The following is a 17,455-nucleotide window of genomic DNA, read 5'->3' as shown; positions in this document are numbered from 1 at the left end:
TCTATACTTACATGTTTGAATTTATCAAACATGAAGCTCATAATTATATAATTTCACCTGAATGTCTGCCAGTAGCAATGATAATGTCTAATATAGGCTCAAAAACATTGTCTGGTTGAGGTTAAAAAAGATATTTTAGTGCACAGCTTGTTTCTATTAAATATTCCTTTAAGGATTAAGCATTCTGTGGTACCACATTTTATTGTGTTGCTGGAATCAGTTGATTTTTAGATGCCACCCCATTTCCAGTGTGCAGTGGCTGCCTGTCTTCCAGCTTCCTGTTTCTGTGGGATCCATCCTCTGTAAAGTGTTTATTGCATAGAGAGGTTTTGTTTGGGCTTGAGGGAGGTGTGTGTTTGTGTTTTCCTAGAGACGCTGGGTTTTGGGTGGTGGCTGAAGGAGTTGAATCTTGTCTGCCTGGCATTGGTCAGCCCTTAACTGTAAAAATGATTGAAAGGGAATGCTTTATGGAAGGAATGTGCATCCTTGTGCTGTTTAGACTAAAAAATACACATTTCTCTTGTAAGGTCCTGGGAAGCAGAAGTATTTGAAAGCAAATTAAGCAAAGTAACCAAGTTCTGTATTTCAATCTGAAGTGCAGTGGTGCAGCTGGATGTTTATGATATTTTGCTTAGTACTACATGTACCACTAAATAAGTAATCTTCTGTAGATGAAAATTACTGTAAGTAGTGCACCTTCATCATCTTGCACAGATGTAGCAAGAGCTATGGGGTAAGTGTTGTTAAGATAGGGACACATAATATTGTGCTTCCCCACCAAAGAATACTTTCTTCTAAAGGTTTATCTCTGAGAAGGATTTTAATAAATTTAAACTGGTGTAGATAATATTTTTTATGTGACTTTAATATTTTGTTTCTTTAAGCCTTATAACAGTTTTTAAATCAGGGATTCATGTTTGAGGTGCTTGAGTACCAGTTTTAACTAAAGAGTTGAGAAAGGAAAGTGAGGGCAAGAGCAAGTTGGAAAAGGGAGAATCAGAGCTCTGGTTCACTTGAACTCTTTAGATGTCTTCAGGCAGGGCCAACTAAACAGGTGTCAGTGCTTCCTGTGGTGTTGAGTCATTATTATAATTACAGTCTTGAAAGTTAAGGTCTGAATTTGAACACAGCAGTTCAAGCCATATTTGTTTATATTATCTATTAATTCGCAGTTCATAGCCAAGATTCTTGATCCAGAGAGCAGTGTGTTTTTCATCTGGGTTGGCACTCAGCAACAATGCACTCTTTGAATATAGAAGTTCATAAATCTCTACTTAAATTATGTCATAGATCGCACATCTTCCTGTTTCTATGCAGTCCTGTGTGCCAGAGGCTTTATCAGAGAGCCACAAGTACTGCATTTATCCTTGTCAGTTACTGCCATAGAAATGAATTTTTTTTTTGTGCCTGCCAGTAACTACTCTGGTGTGAAAATGGGAGTGTGCAGAAGATCTGTTGCTGGAAGTGCATGAAATATTAGTTTCCATTATACTGCCTAAGTTCTGTAAAAATATTTAGCAATTCTGGATTTCAAGGGCTTGACCAAATGGTATGTGAATGCAGCTATTTGGAACTGGAGTAAAATTAATGAAGAAAGAAAATTTAACTGGAGACAGGTACAGTTTTTGCATGATTTGAGAAAACATTGTTATTGTTGTCCATATTTTTATAGGGTCCAGTAGGGTGTTTTAGGTTTGGGTTAATATTTTTTCTTCCTCTTTGAACTCAATTTTTGCTACAAATGCAGAACAGGTCTTTTTGTGGTAATACTGGGACAATTAATTGAGTGGACTCCAGTAGGTGTGCTTTCAAGACAGTTTTTTGTTTTACATTGATCTGGAGCTAATGTACTTTGTAGAATTTTCTTCTTTTTAGCTATTTTTTTACATTCTCCTATATTCATTCTAAGCTCTAGCTTGAAGTTCCCTGGCACAGGATATACTTCTCTGTTTATTGTGGGTAAACCAATTTGAGAATTTATTTGAGGATTGTTTTCTTTTGTAGACACACCAACTCCGTCATAATCACTGTTAAAACACTCTGGTTGTTTTGTCAGCATTTAGCAGATTGTATGAAACACCGACATTCCCATTTATTGTTGTCAAGTTAATGGCAACTAATAATAGCCTATTAGTGCACAGACTGCCTTCAGCTTTGCCTGAGGCTAAGCAAAATATATATTGACTGCAGGAAATGAATGACCAATTTCTTAGGGATCATTGCTTTTCTCTGGTATAGTGTAAATAGTTCCATTTAAACAGTGTTACTCTAAAATATGTGAATGTAAATTTCAGATAGCAACACCACAGAATAACTATATCAAAATTAGTTCCTTTATTCCATTGAAGACTGTACTTATCCTCAGTTCACTGGTACAATGGTATCTGTCACTGCAGCATGTCAGAACAGCAAATTCAGTGCTTTCATCTGCCAGATTACTGAGCTGGAAAATTTGTTTGTTTGTTTATCTTTCTGGAGTATGTGGTCAAGAAGACCTACAGAAAGTATGATCTCCAGATATATCCCTAAAATTACATGGCTTGACACAGATATGCCTCCCACACTAGGTAGTGTATTAAAAAGCAGTCTACAGTCCATTTTGTGTCCAGATAACCTTCCTCATTATTATTCATTCAGTTCTTATGTTGTCCTTTACAGGATGTCCATGCAGCTGTGACATGATGAATTTGACCTCAAGTGCATTTATGCCAAACCATAATCCACTTTTGAGCCACATTTAGCACATCCATCAACTCTTTTACTTTAAGCTGCTACATCTCAGTTGAGAGCTAGTGTGGAACTTCAGCCATTCCTAAAATATCACAATTTTTAACCTCTTTTATTTTGTCAGATTGCTTTGACATACTTTTAAGTCTGACTTATTTTCCTCATTCCTGACATCTACTTAGATGTTTTTATGCAATTAGTTACTCTTTCTCTACAGCACAGTGAGAGTACAGGATTCTCAGTGCTGGAGGAGTGTACTGTGAAATGCAGTCTTGTCTTGGATCCAGATTTCTGCTCAATTTCTTTGGCTGAATTATTTTATGACAACGGGGTATTAGGTGTCGTTCACAATGACTTCTTTGAGATTTGTAGGCAAGAAATTAGGGTTTTAGTACATGCTGAAGTACCACTGGTCATGCAATGTAGCATTAGAGTGCTTGTGAGATCTGGTCAGAGGACTTTTTTTAATAACATACTTGTCTTTTTAAAACCAAAGCAAGAGGGGGAAAAAAAACAGCTGTGGAAACATAACTTTTCCTTTTTACCTGCATAAAGTGTTGGGGAAATTCTCTTCTTAACATGAGTGTATGGTATCAGATTCTATTTGAAACAATACTTCTAATAATAACAAACATTTTAAACATCAGACTGCAAAGATGGGGTAATAATATTAGCCATATATTAATAAGTAGATGTAGAAGAGAATTTAGTAGGTTACAGATCAAAGCTAAGTTTAATGAGGTAGAAACATGTAAGATTATTCTTGTGTAATTCATCTGTTTGTTTTATAGCCTGGGAGCAGTGATCCATTTAACAGAGCTTTTGACTATCCCTAAATCTCTGGGGATTTTTCGTTTTGATTGCTGGGCAGATGGGTGAGTTTTGAACAAGTCACCTTAGTTCTTTGCACTTCATATGCAGTATTTTATCAGTATCTATTAAAGGGATAGAGATACTTAATTAGTAAAGGAAATACTACAATGGCTGATGCTGTATGGGAAGCACAGCTTTGTGAATGCTGTAGTTATGCAGACATGGGGAGGATTTAGCTAAGGACAAGGCTCTGATTTAATTTATGGTGTGTGACAATAGACCTACTGTGAATTCACACCTGTTTAAATTAGGCTTGGATTTGGCTCTTCATAAAAGTCTTGTGTTTAATGTAAGAAAGTGACAGCATTGTGATTAATGTTGCTGTTATTTACTGTTACTTTGTAAACAACTCAGGCATTAAGCTGATCTCTGGCTTTCTCATTTCTCCAGGAAATTATTTCCAACAGCTACATTACAATAGCAATACATGCTTAGAGAAGTGGGCATGTGGCTGCCTCTCTATGCAGAATTGTGTTTCTAATAATGATGGCTGAAGTATATCCATTAGCTCCTGTCCTGTCACTATTTACAGTGGTGCAATTAAGAAATTCAATTACTAATTTGCAAGTAGACCCATTAGGTTAAATATGTGTAAGTACCCTTGAAAATATAAAGGTAAATATTGGTCTTAATCCCATTCCCTCTGTGTCATTTAATATTTTTGTTCCTTGTATGGTTTATTTTACCTTTTTGTTGTGGTATGGATTCCATTCTGTTTGTACACTCCTGCCCATCAGATCATTTAAGGCACCTAATAGATTAAAGCAACCTCATCAATAAAATGCAAAAACCCTCTTGGTGAAATTCCTTCAACTTCTGTAGTTTGCTATAGCTTGTCAGGTATTTGATTTATGATATTTTCAGATATTTGACAGAAAAGGGCCACTTACCTTCCCTTAATAAAAGACCTCTGTTGCTTTTGTTGTGGAGTCTTTTGATCTTTTAGTGTTTACAAGGTGTTGATGTTGGTTGCTCTGCTGTTGTTTCAAAGGCGGATCCTCGGTGTGGAAGGAGGGATGTGCCCCCCTGCAGTAACATAGCAATGTCTTTTGGGGAGCATTGGCATATTCACTGACATGGGAACTGCTCTGCTGCGCTTGTTCAGAGTGTAAGATGCTTTTGTTGACCTTAGAGTGGTTCCTTTGGAAATGTTACTGTCTCAAAGGCAGCATGTAAGTTATCCAAATTGCTTTGGATAAGTGTGAGATGCTTCTGAAAGCACTGCAGCATCACCTCAGCTGCAATATCATGCAAGTCTTGAGTTTGTGCCCCCAGTGTTTAAGCCATTTCTGAAATTGTTTATGTATGGAAATTCAGCTAATGACTTTTTTGTCAGTATTGTGGGGGAAATTCTGCCTTTTAAAATTACCATCTTTATTACTTTTTCTAACTAACAAGGGCATTGCATCTGCATGTCTGCTATTTTAATCTTTACGGTTTTCATGTGGTCTATTAAAATCATGACACGGTATTAAAACATTCCTTTTTTTGTGGTTCTCTTTTAACACTAATTTAAAAACAAGTATCAGTATTTAGTATCTTACATTAAAGATAATGAAACAGTATTTAGAATGTAGCAGAAATATTTCTATATTCCAGAATCAAAATGACCTTTCCCACAGCATAGTAAAAATTATCTGTCCATTTGCACAAGGTTGTGTAATATTTTTTTTCCCTGAAGGTTTTTTTTTTCTTTCATGGGAGGGGAGGGAGGAAAAGAGGAGAAGAACCAGGTCTGATTTTTGTTCCGGAAATCAGTAAATTGGCATTAGAGCTCAAGAAAAAAATCTCTTGGCTTTCCTCCCCTGTGTGATACAGCAAGTATAGTGGCTGTGCCTTGAGGAGCCAGCAGCAATAGAAATTATCACTCCTTTCATTTAAATCCTTTTTATTTTCTCATTATTCTGTGTATGAATGCAAAGGAAAATTATCTCCAGAAATACTTCACAGTGCAAAAATATTTTCCAGTGATTCTGCAGTTCTTGGGACCTCAGTTTATTTAGGCTGCCACAGTGGGGGAAACTGAGATAGGGTAGGCAGATAAGTGTCTGCTTTCTGTCAGGGTGCTGTAGTGCAGAAGGATGAGGATTGTCTGACTTCTCATTTCACAATCTTTATGAGACCAGGCAAACACTGAACAAAATACTTTTTCTCTTGTTGAGCATTTACTGTGAATTCTACAGGAGGGCATCTCTGGACAAGTGTGTTGCTAGGAATAGTTTAATTTCTAAACAGTCAGCATGTCTATCCTGATGTTTTATTTATGTTTTTTATTAAGTTTACATTGTTTTTTATTTCTCATCTCTTTTGGTTAAATTTTAAAATGTTTTAGAAGATTAGCAATCTCATTTACAGAAACAACCTACAGTCATATTTTGTATGTATGTCCTTTGGAATTATTTAATTTAGTTTCATAGTTATTTGAAATATAATAAATTTTCCTTTTATGCCTTAAAATGTAGATGCTTCTACCAGTTGGAATCTGTTTTTCACCAAAGTGTTGGATGTTCTGCTCAAAGCTGAAAGTTGAATATCATTAGTGCAAAATAAGGCTGAGGAAAAACTTGTGAACTCTGATCATGAAAGGTTACAGTTAAGGCTGCTAGATAAATGAGATCAAGTTACTCTCATTTGGTCCCTTATCCTGTCAGCCAGAATGGTTTTAAATACAAAGAGAAATGGAGCTTTTTTCATCCCTGTAGCAAAATGCTTTCCAGCTGCCACATGACAGAGTAGTTTGGGTTGGAGGCAACTGTGAAGATCATCTTGCTCCACCCCTGCCATGGGCTGGGACACCTTCCCCTCTCCCAGGCTGCTCCAAGCCCTGTCCAACCTGGCCTTGGACACCTCCAGGCACAGGGCAGCCACAGTTGCTCTGGGCACCCAGTGCCAGGGCCTCCCCACCCTCACAGGGAAATAATTCTTCCCAATATCTCCTCTAAACCCACCCTCTGTCAGTTTAAAGCCATTCCCTCTTGCCCTATCATCCCATGTCTTCTCCATCTGTCTTGTTGCCCTTTTAAGAACTGGGAGGTGCTCTGAGATCTCCCCAGACCTTTCTGTTCTCCAGCCCAAGCCTGTCTCCTTAGCTCCAGCTCTCTGAGCATCTTCATGGCCTCCACCTGACTTGCCCAAACTGTAATGCCATAAGTGAAATAAAAAGAAGGGACCTACCAAATGAGTACAGGATGGATACAGAGGTGAAAAATTATCATTTTAGGGTCTAGCAAGGTTTAATCTAAATAATATTTCTTTTCTTGATGATGTGAGATTTAAGAATTTATTGTTGTCTTACGGATGAGAAAGGTTGTTCATTCTTCCTTACTCACCTTTTTTAAGTTTTACCCATTTACTTAATTGTGTGTTAAATTACATGAGAGAGCATTATCTTACATTTTCAAGTTTGTTAGTATTTCATTTCCTCTTGGGCTTGGGAGCAAGATGAATTCAGATCAGCATAAATCTGTATTATTCAGGGTTACAAATATTAGCATATCCCTGTCTTACAAAAGGGAAGTATTAATAATAGTGAGTAGCTTTCATCTAGAAGAAACATAGTGCCCCATGGCTGCAGTTTCCATAGTCTGCTAAAAGTCAAAGCTAAACTAAATGTAGTAGCCTATTTCTAATTTCTGTGACAGAAAATACGTTAAGAATGAAAAGCTGTATATGAAATGTTAGATATTTTTTTCAGAATAAAGCAGATTTGAATGCTGCTCATTTCAACTTTTCTACAAAGGGCTTACAAAATAAAATTCAGCATTTTCTATATTAATTTTGTTTATTTAATCTTATCTAGCTTTATACTCTCACTCTATACTTGGTAACATACCATAAGAGGAAATGTGTACAATTAGCTCTTCTAGAATATGGGCCCAGAAACACTGCATAATTCCTGCAGGCTGCTTCTTTTCCATTACAGATGCTTTTGAGTAATATTTAATCAGATTCACATATTCTGATGACTAACTATATTGCCAGTGCTTTTTTTTACTTTGTCTTAAATTTCTAGCCCAAATGATCTGCAGTCTAGATTTTTTTTACCATGTTCCCAGCTCTGAGCTGAGCAGCACATGTCAGCTTCTGATCATGAGCTGCTGGCCAGGAGCTGTTCTGGCAGCACAGAGGGGCAGCCCTTGGGGCACCACAAACCACATGTAAAATACCCATGTTCCTTGCCTTGGCTCATCCAGAGGGGAAGCTGGAGATGGGGTTTTTATTCTGTGAAACCACATATCCTAAAATATATCCATGGGATGAAATACCTGCAAGTGAGGATGGCTTAGGACATCAGGTTGGGGTTGTTCAGCTCTGTTGCGGGAAACTTTATGAAAAGATCTCAAAAGCAGGTAACAAAGGGACAAAAGGGTATTTCTAGGCTGTGTATTGTATTAATTATGGTTCCTAGCACTCCTCCCTCCCATTTAATTGAAAGGGTTTTGCTCTCATCTTTCTATGTAGCTTTTAAACTTTTTTCATCTCTGCCTACAATTATTTTTGAGTAGATCTATATTATGAATTGAGACTTACCTTTTGTATATGTACCAAAGGCACAGTAAGTGTTGTTCAGACTTGTCTGCCCTTCTCATTGCTTTGTTCAACATCAATGTCAAGTGGCACTTTGGGTTTGAGAACATCCTATTTGATTAATTTTCACCAGACAGTGCTTTTGAGACAGCAAACTTTGTTATTGCTCAATCACACTAAGGTCTTCTAGAGCAAGTATTTTACTGTGGCAGATGTGGCAGGGTCATAATGCATGCTTGCAATTTATATTTTTCTGCATAATTTGGTATAAACTTACCTCTACACAATCAGAAAGTATCTGATGTACTTTGCTTGAATTGAATCTTACTTGAATCTCCTTGAATTGTTGAGTAAGAGAGCTGCTTGTGAGCTACGCACTGTCAGTGGGACCTGATAAGCAATGCAGAATTTGCAGCTAAGCTCTAGAGACTTCTCAGTTATTTTCTTTATGACAAAACAACTTGTGGATGCTTGCACCTTTTGATTACCATGGAAAGGTTTAGGTTATGCTGCTGATCACAGATGGGGGTGGAACTTTGTAAAGCAATACTTCTGGTGAAGGGAAAATTTCCAAATTTTTTTTATGTATTTGTAAATTTTTGTTGAGGCCAAAAGGTTTTCCAGAATATTACATAATTTCCTTTTATAAGGAAGTTGATATTGATATATATTTATAAAGAAGCGTATATGACTAGAAATGAGACTTCACATTGTGCCTGTCCTGGTTTGTGCCTTTTTCAAAAATCCTCAACCCTCCTGTCTCCCAGCTGAGTTGTTCCAGTGCTTCTCCATTGCTTCAATAAAGAAAGTTTTTCCCTCCCATTTTGTGTGGGTTTGTGGGCAGCGTGTGCTGGGGAGCATTTGTGAAGGTGGGCACAGGGGCTGCAGGGGCCAGGGCTGCTCTGCCAAAGGCAGCAGAGTCCAAATGTATTTTTTCCAGGGAGTCTCTAATTATTCACCCTTTAGAATTGCAGTTCTTCCTCTGCAATAAGGGGCAGTGCCCAAATGCTTTTCTCTGATGTGCTCAATGTGTCTACAACTATCTTTTATATCTTTGCCTGTGGGGAAAAACATAATTGAGTCATTCTTCCTGAAGCCTGTGTGGTTGTGTGTTCAGCCAGTACAGTGTTCATTTCAAAACTCCTATTGATGGTTGCATTGATTATTTTTATTTTAGCCTGTAATTCTGTCTCCAATCTATCTTTTTAATTTTTATAGTTCACTACCTATTGAACAGCTAATTCAGCTATGTTTGGTTGTGTGCATATTTTTTTAGAAATATAATCTCCTGAATCCAGATTTCTCAGTAGTAGCTAATAGCCTACAGTACTTGAAAGCTCCTTTTTCTTTTTATAACCTATCTCTTTTCCAATACATTTTCTGATTACTGCACTACAGTTCGATTTTTATTGGATCATTTTAGAGCGTAATAATTCATTTCTGATCCCTAGTACCTCTTGTCCATGTCTGAAGTACTCCACATTATTTCAGTCACTCATTTTTGTTGACGTCTTTTCTCTAAAGGCAGTCTTCTGTGATTTCTCTCAAAATATCTTTTTGGCATCACCATTTTAGACTTGTGATATCCAATTTCTTTTTAATACAAAGTCAAATAGAAAGCTTTTTCTGTACTTCACCAGCCAGCTGTAGTGGAATTTTTTGAGCTTTCTTCTAGCTATCTTATCTAATCTTAGCCACATTGCTTGGTGGCTAATAATGGCAAAAACAATACTACAGCTGTACATGCAATAAAATAAACACATTTATTTCCAATTGCTTTGCAACTCAAACAGTGCTTATTAATGTTCAATAAAGAGCCATAATAAGTAGAGTCTAAAACAACTGAGTTTTTGCATAAATCTGTGTAGATTTATTTTTTCATTCATTGCTTCTGTAGCAGTTTAGATTGAATTATTAACTACCTTCTGTTTGGGAAAAATTAAAAAAAAAAACCTGCATCTTCCTTCAGGTTTTGCAGAAAGCTCAGTCAAATCCTGCAGTTTCAGTTAAATTCCTCTTTTGGGCTCAGTAAGAGCTTTTGAGATACTGAATCGTGGCCACCTTATGGAAAGAAGTTTCTGGCAAGAGAAATGGTTGTGAGTTGCCATTTTCAAATGGTTTCAGATTATTTTCTTCCAAAGCTCCAGATTTGTGCAGTCACAAAAAAAAAAAGTTCCTGTGTATGGGCTCATGTAGGTGGATCTGGGCTCAGGACAGCTGGCAGAATTCAGGTTCTAGGTTCCCACAGGGGACATTTAGGAGTTAGAATGTGGAAACAGAGCCTCAGCCAGCTGGGAAGCAGGATGGGCAGCACAAAGTGGAGGAGTTGGACCATTGGCTTTGCCAGCTCAGATCATATTTCAATGATAATCTTTGGCAGATGTTTTCTGTATCACAAAAACCCACCCACAGTCTCCTGCTCTGCTCTCCCTCTTGTTGCTGCTGCCCTTTCAGCATGTGATGATGGAATTTGAAGATTTATATGCCCATAGAAGAGAAATGAAAACAGCAATTGAGTACTCTTTGGAGTGTAATTGTCTAGCTCAGGTGTACAACATAGCGGCCAAAAAATACATGGCAGGAGCTTTCCAAGCTTCCTGCTGTAATGTTCTCCAGTTGCTTGCCTGTCTTACTTCCTTTGAGAACACCAACCTATTTTGGTGATGGTTTTAACTGGTAGTATTCTGAAGCTTGAATTCTAAGTATCAGTGGACTGATAAAGCTGAAAAACCAGCTTTGTCAAGTGAAGAAGTGGAAACCTGAGGTGTCAAATGAGTTTTAAAATACATGTATAATTTTGCAAAGCAGTTATTCCTAGAGAGCTAGAGGATTTTCTAATACTCCCGAGTTAGAAAGCAAGGTCTTTTAAAGTGCAGCCTTTTCTAGGATGCAAGTTTGGAGGTGGCTGCATGGCTTATTCTGGTGTGGTAAATGCACACCTGCTCTGCCTCAATACAGCTGCTTCTTGTAGCACCTTAGAGAGTTTGAGGCATGGCAGTATCTTCATAAGTGTGAGTGCTTGTGCTGAAATCTGCCACTACGCAAGTTAAAAAGGTAAGCAGGTAAAAAGTGTGGAATTTATTTATCTCTGTGAATTTATTGTTGGTATTTGGATTGATTTGCACAACTAATACATTAAAATTTCAGTTAATTTGAAAAATTTTGCAAAATTCCTCAGCTGAGAGGATCTCTTGGGTCTCATGTATTGATCAATGTGCAAATACAAGAAAAGCAAACATCCCGAAAAACAGCTGACTGGCCAGTCAAGCATTTCCTCCTTTTCATATGAATAATAATTGTATTTGGAGGAGTTCTTCAGCTGGCTTCTGCCCAGCAGCTTGTGATGGTAATTTCAAATGTGGGCCCTTCTTTGGGTGCTCACAATGAGTCACCAGAAGAGGAAAAATACAAACAGAGACAATTCTCTACCACAAGGAGGTCTTCCTTATAGGCTCACTGTTTGTTTGATTTAATTACTTCTAAAAATATTTCCTCTACATTTTTTTTAGAGGTAGTGATCTGAAAACAGATGACAAATACTTCAGTGTTGGTTTTTCTTATTGGCCATTTTATTTCCTTAAGACTAGCAGAACAAGAAATAACCTTCTGTTCATCTAATCTGGTTGATTATAAATACCTATCAAATTCAGTGGCATCTCTTTACTCCTCATCTTTGAATTAGTTTCTTGACTTTTCTCTTAAATGTAGCTTGTTCTGCTAACATGAGTGCACCCAGGGGATTAGTTAGAGACATGCTTCTGGCATGCTTCTGGGTCACATCAGTTCTGTGATAAACTGATAACTGTGACTGAAATTTATAGTCATCCTAAAAGAAAATATCCAAGAAGTAGAAAACCTTCATTGAGCTGTTACTTCAGAGGCTGAAATATGACAAACTGTAGTAAATGTATAGAGGAAGCCATAGTTATTCCCATTCTGCTGGGTGGAATTTTTAAAGCATTTGGAAATACTCTGTGTTCATTACACCAGATTGCCTCTTCTTTGCAGGTTGTCTAGTATTACTAGAAATGCTTACCTGTGTATATGCAATGAAGTTTTATCGCTTAATTAAGTAGTAGGAAAACTGCAAAAAAATAAAGCCAAATCAGAATAACACACTGTCATAGAACAGGGCATAACCAAAGACTTTGCTAACCTTATCAGCTGGCTGTTTCCTACTGCTTCCAGGCAGTGATTTTTATTATTTGCATTAGAAGAAAGCTAATAGATTCTCATCAAAATCAAGACTTAGGTTACTTCACATTATACAGATACAGGTAAAAGATGAGCCAGCCCTCTGAAGAGCCCAAATTATTTATATATATTTTAATATTTATATTTATATTTATTGATTATTTTAGCTCTTATCTTCCACAGGTTCATTCTAAGTCTCATGTAATATGCATAAAGTTCTTCAGTAAAGAATTTTGTTACTAACTGGGAAGAACTTCTTTATTATTCTTATCTGTTTTTCATGTGGTATCAATCAGACTTTGGACAACTGTTTAGTTTCTGCAGAAAAAAGATTTTATTGTGTCAAGGATAATTTTTTTAATATTTTTAATTTATTGAAACCTTTGTTTCCCACATAGTATTTTGTAGCATAGAAGTAGTAGCAGTTAAAACAGGGAAATGAAACATTATTAAAAGGGGTACTTGCTGCCTTTATTGCTGTTGTCTGTGTTTTGGAACATTAATTACCAAATATCCTTAAATATAGTATTTTCAATTTTTAAATTATAAAAAATGTAAGTGCTTATTACAGTATCAAAATTTATCTGGTTGGGCTTTTAATATCTGAAGTGTGGGGATGATAACATGGTACAGTGTTAGGGACATAAAAATATTTATGAGAAATTGTCATGAAATGTGTTAGAAATGTGATTCTTATCTGTTATTTAAACTGCAAACATTAAAACATCATCCCTGGCACACAAGTCAAGACTGAACATTTCAAAGATCCAGAAGGATACACAGCAAATTGAATGAAATTCAGTGTGTGGGATAGTAACCAAATATAAAATATTTAATAGGAGCTACTTTGGAAAGCAGTAATGCTGAAAGGGGCCTTAAGGGCCAGTAAATGAGATAAATGGAGCCAACAAGTCAAATGCTACTTTGGGCTGGATGTGTGCGTGTGTCTTGTCAAGGAACTATGAAGTACTGCAGCTGTCATTAACACTTCTCAGATGAGTCACTTCCGAGCATTTCAACACCAGGGATATATAAAATCAAAGAATCTCAGAGTAGCACAAAATGCAGTTGTGTCTTTGGGACTTGTTATTCAAGGAAAGGTTTATTTTTTTAAAGGCCTGAATCTGTAGAGAAAGTCTAAGTTGTTACTCAGGTGACTGAAACAAGTGTGGGGTGCAGGGAGGGAGGAGCTCTGTGGGTCTCTCACTCCAGTGATGCTGTCACCACCAGGGGCACCTGCAGAACATGCAGCAGAACTGGCTGCTGGCAGACACAGACCCAGCAGTGCTGGCTCACGAGCTGCAGCTGGCAGCCTGAATTGCAGATGAAAAATCAAAACCCACAATTCCTATAAAGATTTGTAGGCACGGTATGTTTATTATAGCGCTGGACGCATGTGGGGATCATTCCCCTTCAAAGGATGTGCATGTCCCTGAGGACTCCCGATCCTTTTTTTTATTACTCCTTACTAATTTACTTATGTATAGAATTTCACAATAGCTTTATGCATATTTATTCTGCTGATTTCGCATTACACCTACAGCTAGTTACACTTGTAGCCAGTTTTTTGTCAGAAAGTACAGGAAGAACTCCTGGGTCATTTTGCCCTGTCTGTTTCAGGTCCAAAGAGCCTTTCTTATCTCTTCAGCTTGTAAATTCGCATTCTTTCTCCTCAGCTGAGGCAGTTTTATTAGTGTTCCAAAGTTACCAGACTAACCAGCATATTTTCCTTATGCTAGCAAGCTCAAAGCAGCACATTTCACCCAAATCCAAATGGATTTCTACCCTGTTAGATTTTCACTCTGTCTCAAGTCTGAGGAACTTAAATATGAAATCAGAGTCAGTTTCTAAGCAGTGTAGTCATTCAACATGGGAATAATTTGCCAAGGAACTGTACTTAGTACTTGGAGCCCATGTGCTATGAGGGTTAATGTGAGGGTCACTGGTTGAGACTTGTTCTGACTGTGAAGGTGATCAGACTGGATGGGTGCATTGGCTCTTTGCTTCTGTAAAGCTATTATGTTTCTACTGACTATTAATTTTTTCCAACTTGTTTGTTTTAGAGTAGTATGAAGCAATAAATGAAGTGGTAGAGGTTTTGTGGCTGCAGTTGTTTAAAACGAGCCAACACATCTGATTATATACTACAGAGGACGTGACAAGCATGTGATTATTGATTGCTGTTCTTCATCAGTTTGTAGTCAAAGGAAATAACCCAATAGATCTTTCCATCTCTGACTTGTGTGTATTGTCTATAGATGTAGCAGCTGTCCTAAACATTTGGCAACTGGCCCAAGCCCAAAAATTAACACTAAAAAATTAATTTTCTATTAGTTAATAAGGACAAAGGCCATTCAATTTCTTGTTTATGCAGGAAGCTTATTGAGTCTGAAGATTATACATCTGGGAACAAGCTGGTGGGATCCATTTGTAAAATAATAATGCTACATATCACAGAAAGGCTTGTGCAATAATCAGTCATTAAATAAAGGGGAATTTCTGGTAGAATACAGGTCAAGATATTTATGTATGGTAGCCCAAACAGGCAAATGTTTATTAAAGATTTAAGGAAAGAAATTAAAGAAATCTACATCTAATCAAACTGTGCCAAGATTAAATGAGAACCTTCCCTTTATTATCCTACTGCATTGCTGCCCTCCCCTGACAAGGTGTTAATCACAGCTTCTTTGTCACCTGTGTAGTTTGCACTTCAGATTCCAGGTGTAGCAAGGTCTGCTTATTTTAGTTTTTCATCTATTCTAGTGCGTTGGCTTTTGTGCCTCAGTAGGAGGCAGTTGGTTTGTAGTCTTTTGATCCAGACAGATCTAATCTTTTGGTTCCTAGAGTTCTTGATTAAGGGTGGACACTGCTAATTACTCCAGTTCGCATTTTGAGTGGCTGATATGCAAAAGTGTCTGTCAGTGAAATGTATCTCACCTGTAATTATATTTTATCACCTCTGTTAGAAGCAGGCTTTGCTGAATACTTCCTCTGGAAAATTTTGAACTGGGGATGTGGTGTATGTCTTGAGCATTGTATATACATCTTGCCAAATGCTTGACATGGAAATTGAAGTAAGACCTGGGAAACTTTGATTTCTCTTTGATGCTGGACAAGATCAGGGAGCAAATCCTCCTGGAAACTCTGCTAAGACACATGGAAAATAAGGAGGTGATTGGTGACAGCCAACATCACTTCACTAAGGGCAAATCATGCCTGAAAAGTTTGGTGGCCTTTTGTGACAAGGTTACAGTGTTGGTGGATAAGGGAGGAACAACTGACATCATCTGCCTGGAACTGTGCAAAGTATTTGACACTGTCATCATGCCATCCTTGTCTGTAAACTGCAGAGCCATGGGTTTGATAAAAGGACCACTTGGGTGGATGGTTGGACTTTGAGAGTTGCTGTCAACATCTCCATGCCCAAGTGGAAGCCAGTGTGGAGGGAGTGGCATTCTTCAGGTCAGAAATGGAACCAGTGCAGTTTAACATCTTTGTTGTGACATGAACAGTGGGATCACCCTTAGGCGGTTTGCTGGTGACCCCAAGCTGTGGAGTGTGGATGATGATGGAGGGAAGGGATGCCATCCAGAGGGACCTCGATAGGCTGGAGAGGTGGCTGTGCACAAATCTCATGAAGTTTGACAAGACCGAGTGCAAAGCCCTGCACCTGGTTTGAGGCAATCCTTAATGAACGTTATTGTGAAGAGAATTCTGCTTGTCTAAACCTTACAGACTGTTTCTTTGGAATAGAGCTAACGGTGGGCCAGAATGTGACTACTTTGAGACCATTGGAAAAAGTTAAATTGCTTTGAAACAAATGTAAATCAGGTGCTGCCACTCTTCATTGAGAACCAGATAAATTTGACTTATATTTGAATATAAAACAGTATATTAACTTTACGGCAAGAGATCGGTGTTTTAAAATACATTTACAAATGCATTTGGTCTGTGGAAAAGGCTGCCTTCCCTTTCATTATCTATTGCAGTTGTGTGCTTCTCTTCTTTTGTGACTGCTGCATCTAGTGATGCAAAGAAATGTACTAAAGGCATTTTATTATCTCTCACTGGAGCATTACACTTCATGACTGCCCTGTGAGCATTAAGGCATAGGAAACAATGACCCTTGGCCTAGAATTTTTTTAACAAGGTCCAGAATTCAAGTTATATGTCAGTCTGGTTTTGTTTTAAAAGCACGGCGAGTGACTGTGACTGCAGCAAGCTCCAGCAGCAGTGTGTTCTCTGAGCTGGCCATTACTGGGCATCCGGGCAGCTCAGTCTGGCTCAGCACTGGTGGCAAAGCCCAGTCACAATTGGTTTTGTTTAAAAAAGTAGCAGTACTTTTATTTGGCTTCTGACTTGTTTCCTCGGGTGAAAACATTTGTTTGAACTGGGAGTTTTACCTGAGGAAGAGCTGCATGATTTGACATTCACTGAGCCACTTGCCAAAATAGGAACAGAACATGATCTTGTGCTCTAAAAGTTCTAAAGTTCAAGCACTTTGCTGGCATTATCAGACATAGCTCTGCTACCTCATTATGAATTAACTTATAAGTGCTAATAATAGCTCATGGCAAAAGCTCATTATGTGTAAATACACGTGACTAAATTAATTTAATTATTGCTATCATTTACATGCTAACTAATCCATACATTTTATGAATGAGAAGGTTTCAACCCTCCTGTATAAACCCATTTATATAGGAGCAGAATTTGCTTCATCACGTTGCTACAACAAATACTGAAATCTCTACCTTTATTCTTCATATAGGCAAAGATCACAGAGAAGTGAGCAGGGGAATGAAATAAGAATGTGTGTACATTTTGTATATCACTATGTCATGAAATGAAACAAAACATGTTCCCAAGCAAGTTGGAATAGTAATCTTCTGTACTGAGAATAGAAATGTGCCAAGGGAAAGAGTTCTGGAACAAAGGAAACTCATGTTCCTATATTCCTCAGTTAGTATAAAAATTCACTGGGAAATTAATGGCTTCTAGCAAAAATAATTTAACAGTGTCTTGCCATCTCTATTAAACTTGAATCTTTACAGCCCTCTGAATACTGCTATGTGCCTAGAGGTGCATTTTCAGTGTTGTTGGATTTTTCATGTGAAACAATGCTGCTTTTCTG

At 37.6% G+C, this 17,455-nt stretch overlaps 1 protein-coding gene across 14 annotated transcripts in view; it reads left to right on the top strand.

Annotated features, from left to right (window-relative positions):
* TENM1 (teneurin transmembrane protein 1) overlaps nucleotides 1-17,455 on the top strand; it is a 794,184-nt gene that overhangs the window by 587,885 nt on the left and 188,844 nt on the right. The window lies entirely within an intron of this gene.

Source organism: Lonchura striata, chromosome 14 (genome assembly GCF_046129695.1).
Source record: "Lonchura striata isolate bLonStr1 chromosome 14, bLonStr1.mat, whole genome shotgun sequence".
Lineage (NCBI taxonomy): Eukaryota > Metazoa > Chordata > Aves > Passeriformes > Estrildidae > Lonchura > Lonchura striata.
Note: the sequence above shows the minus strand (reverse complement) of the source record. Positions and strands in the feature narration are given on the sequence as shown.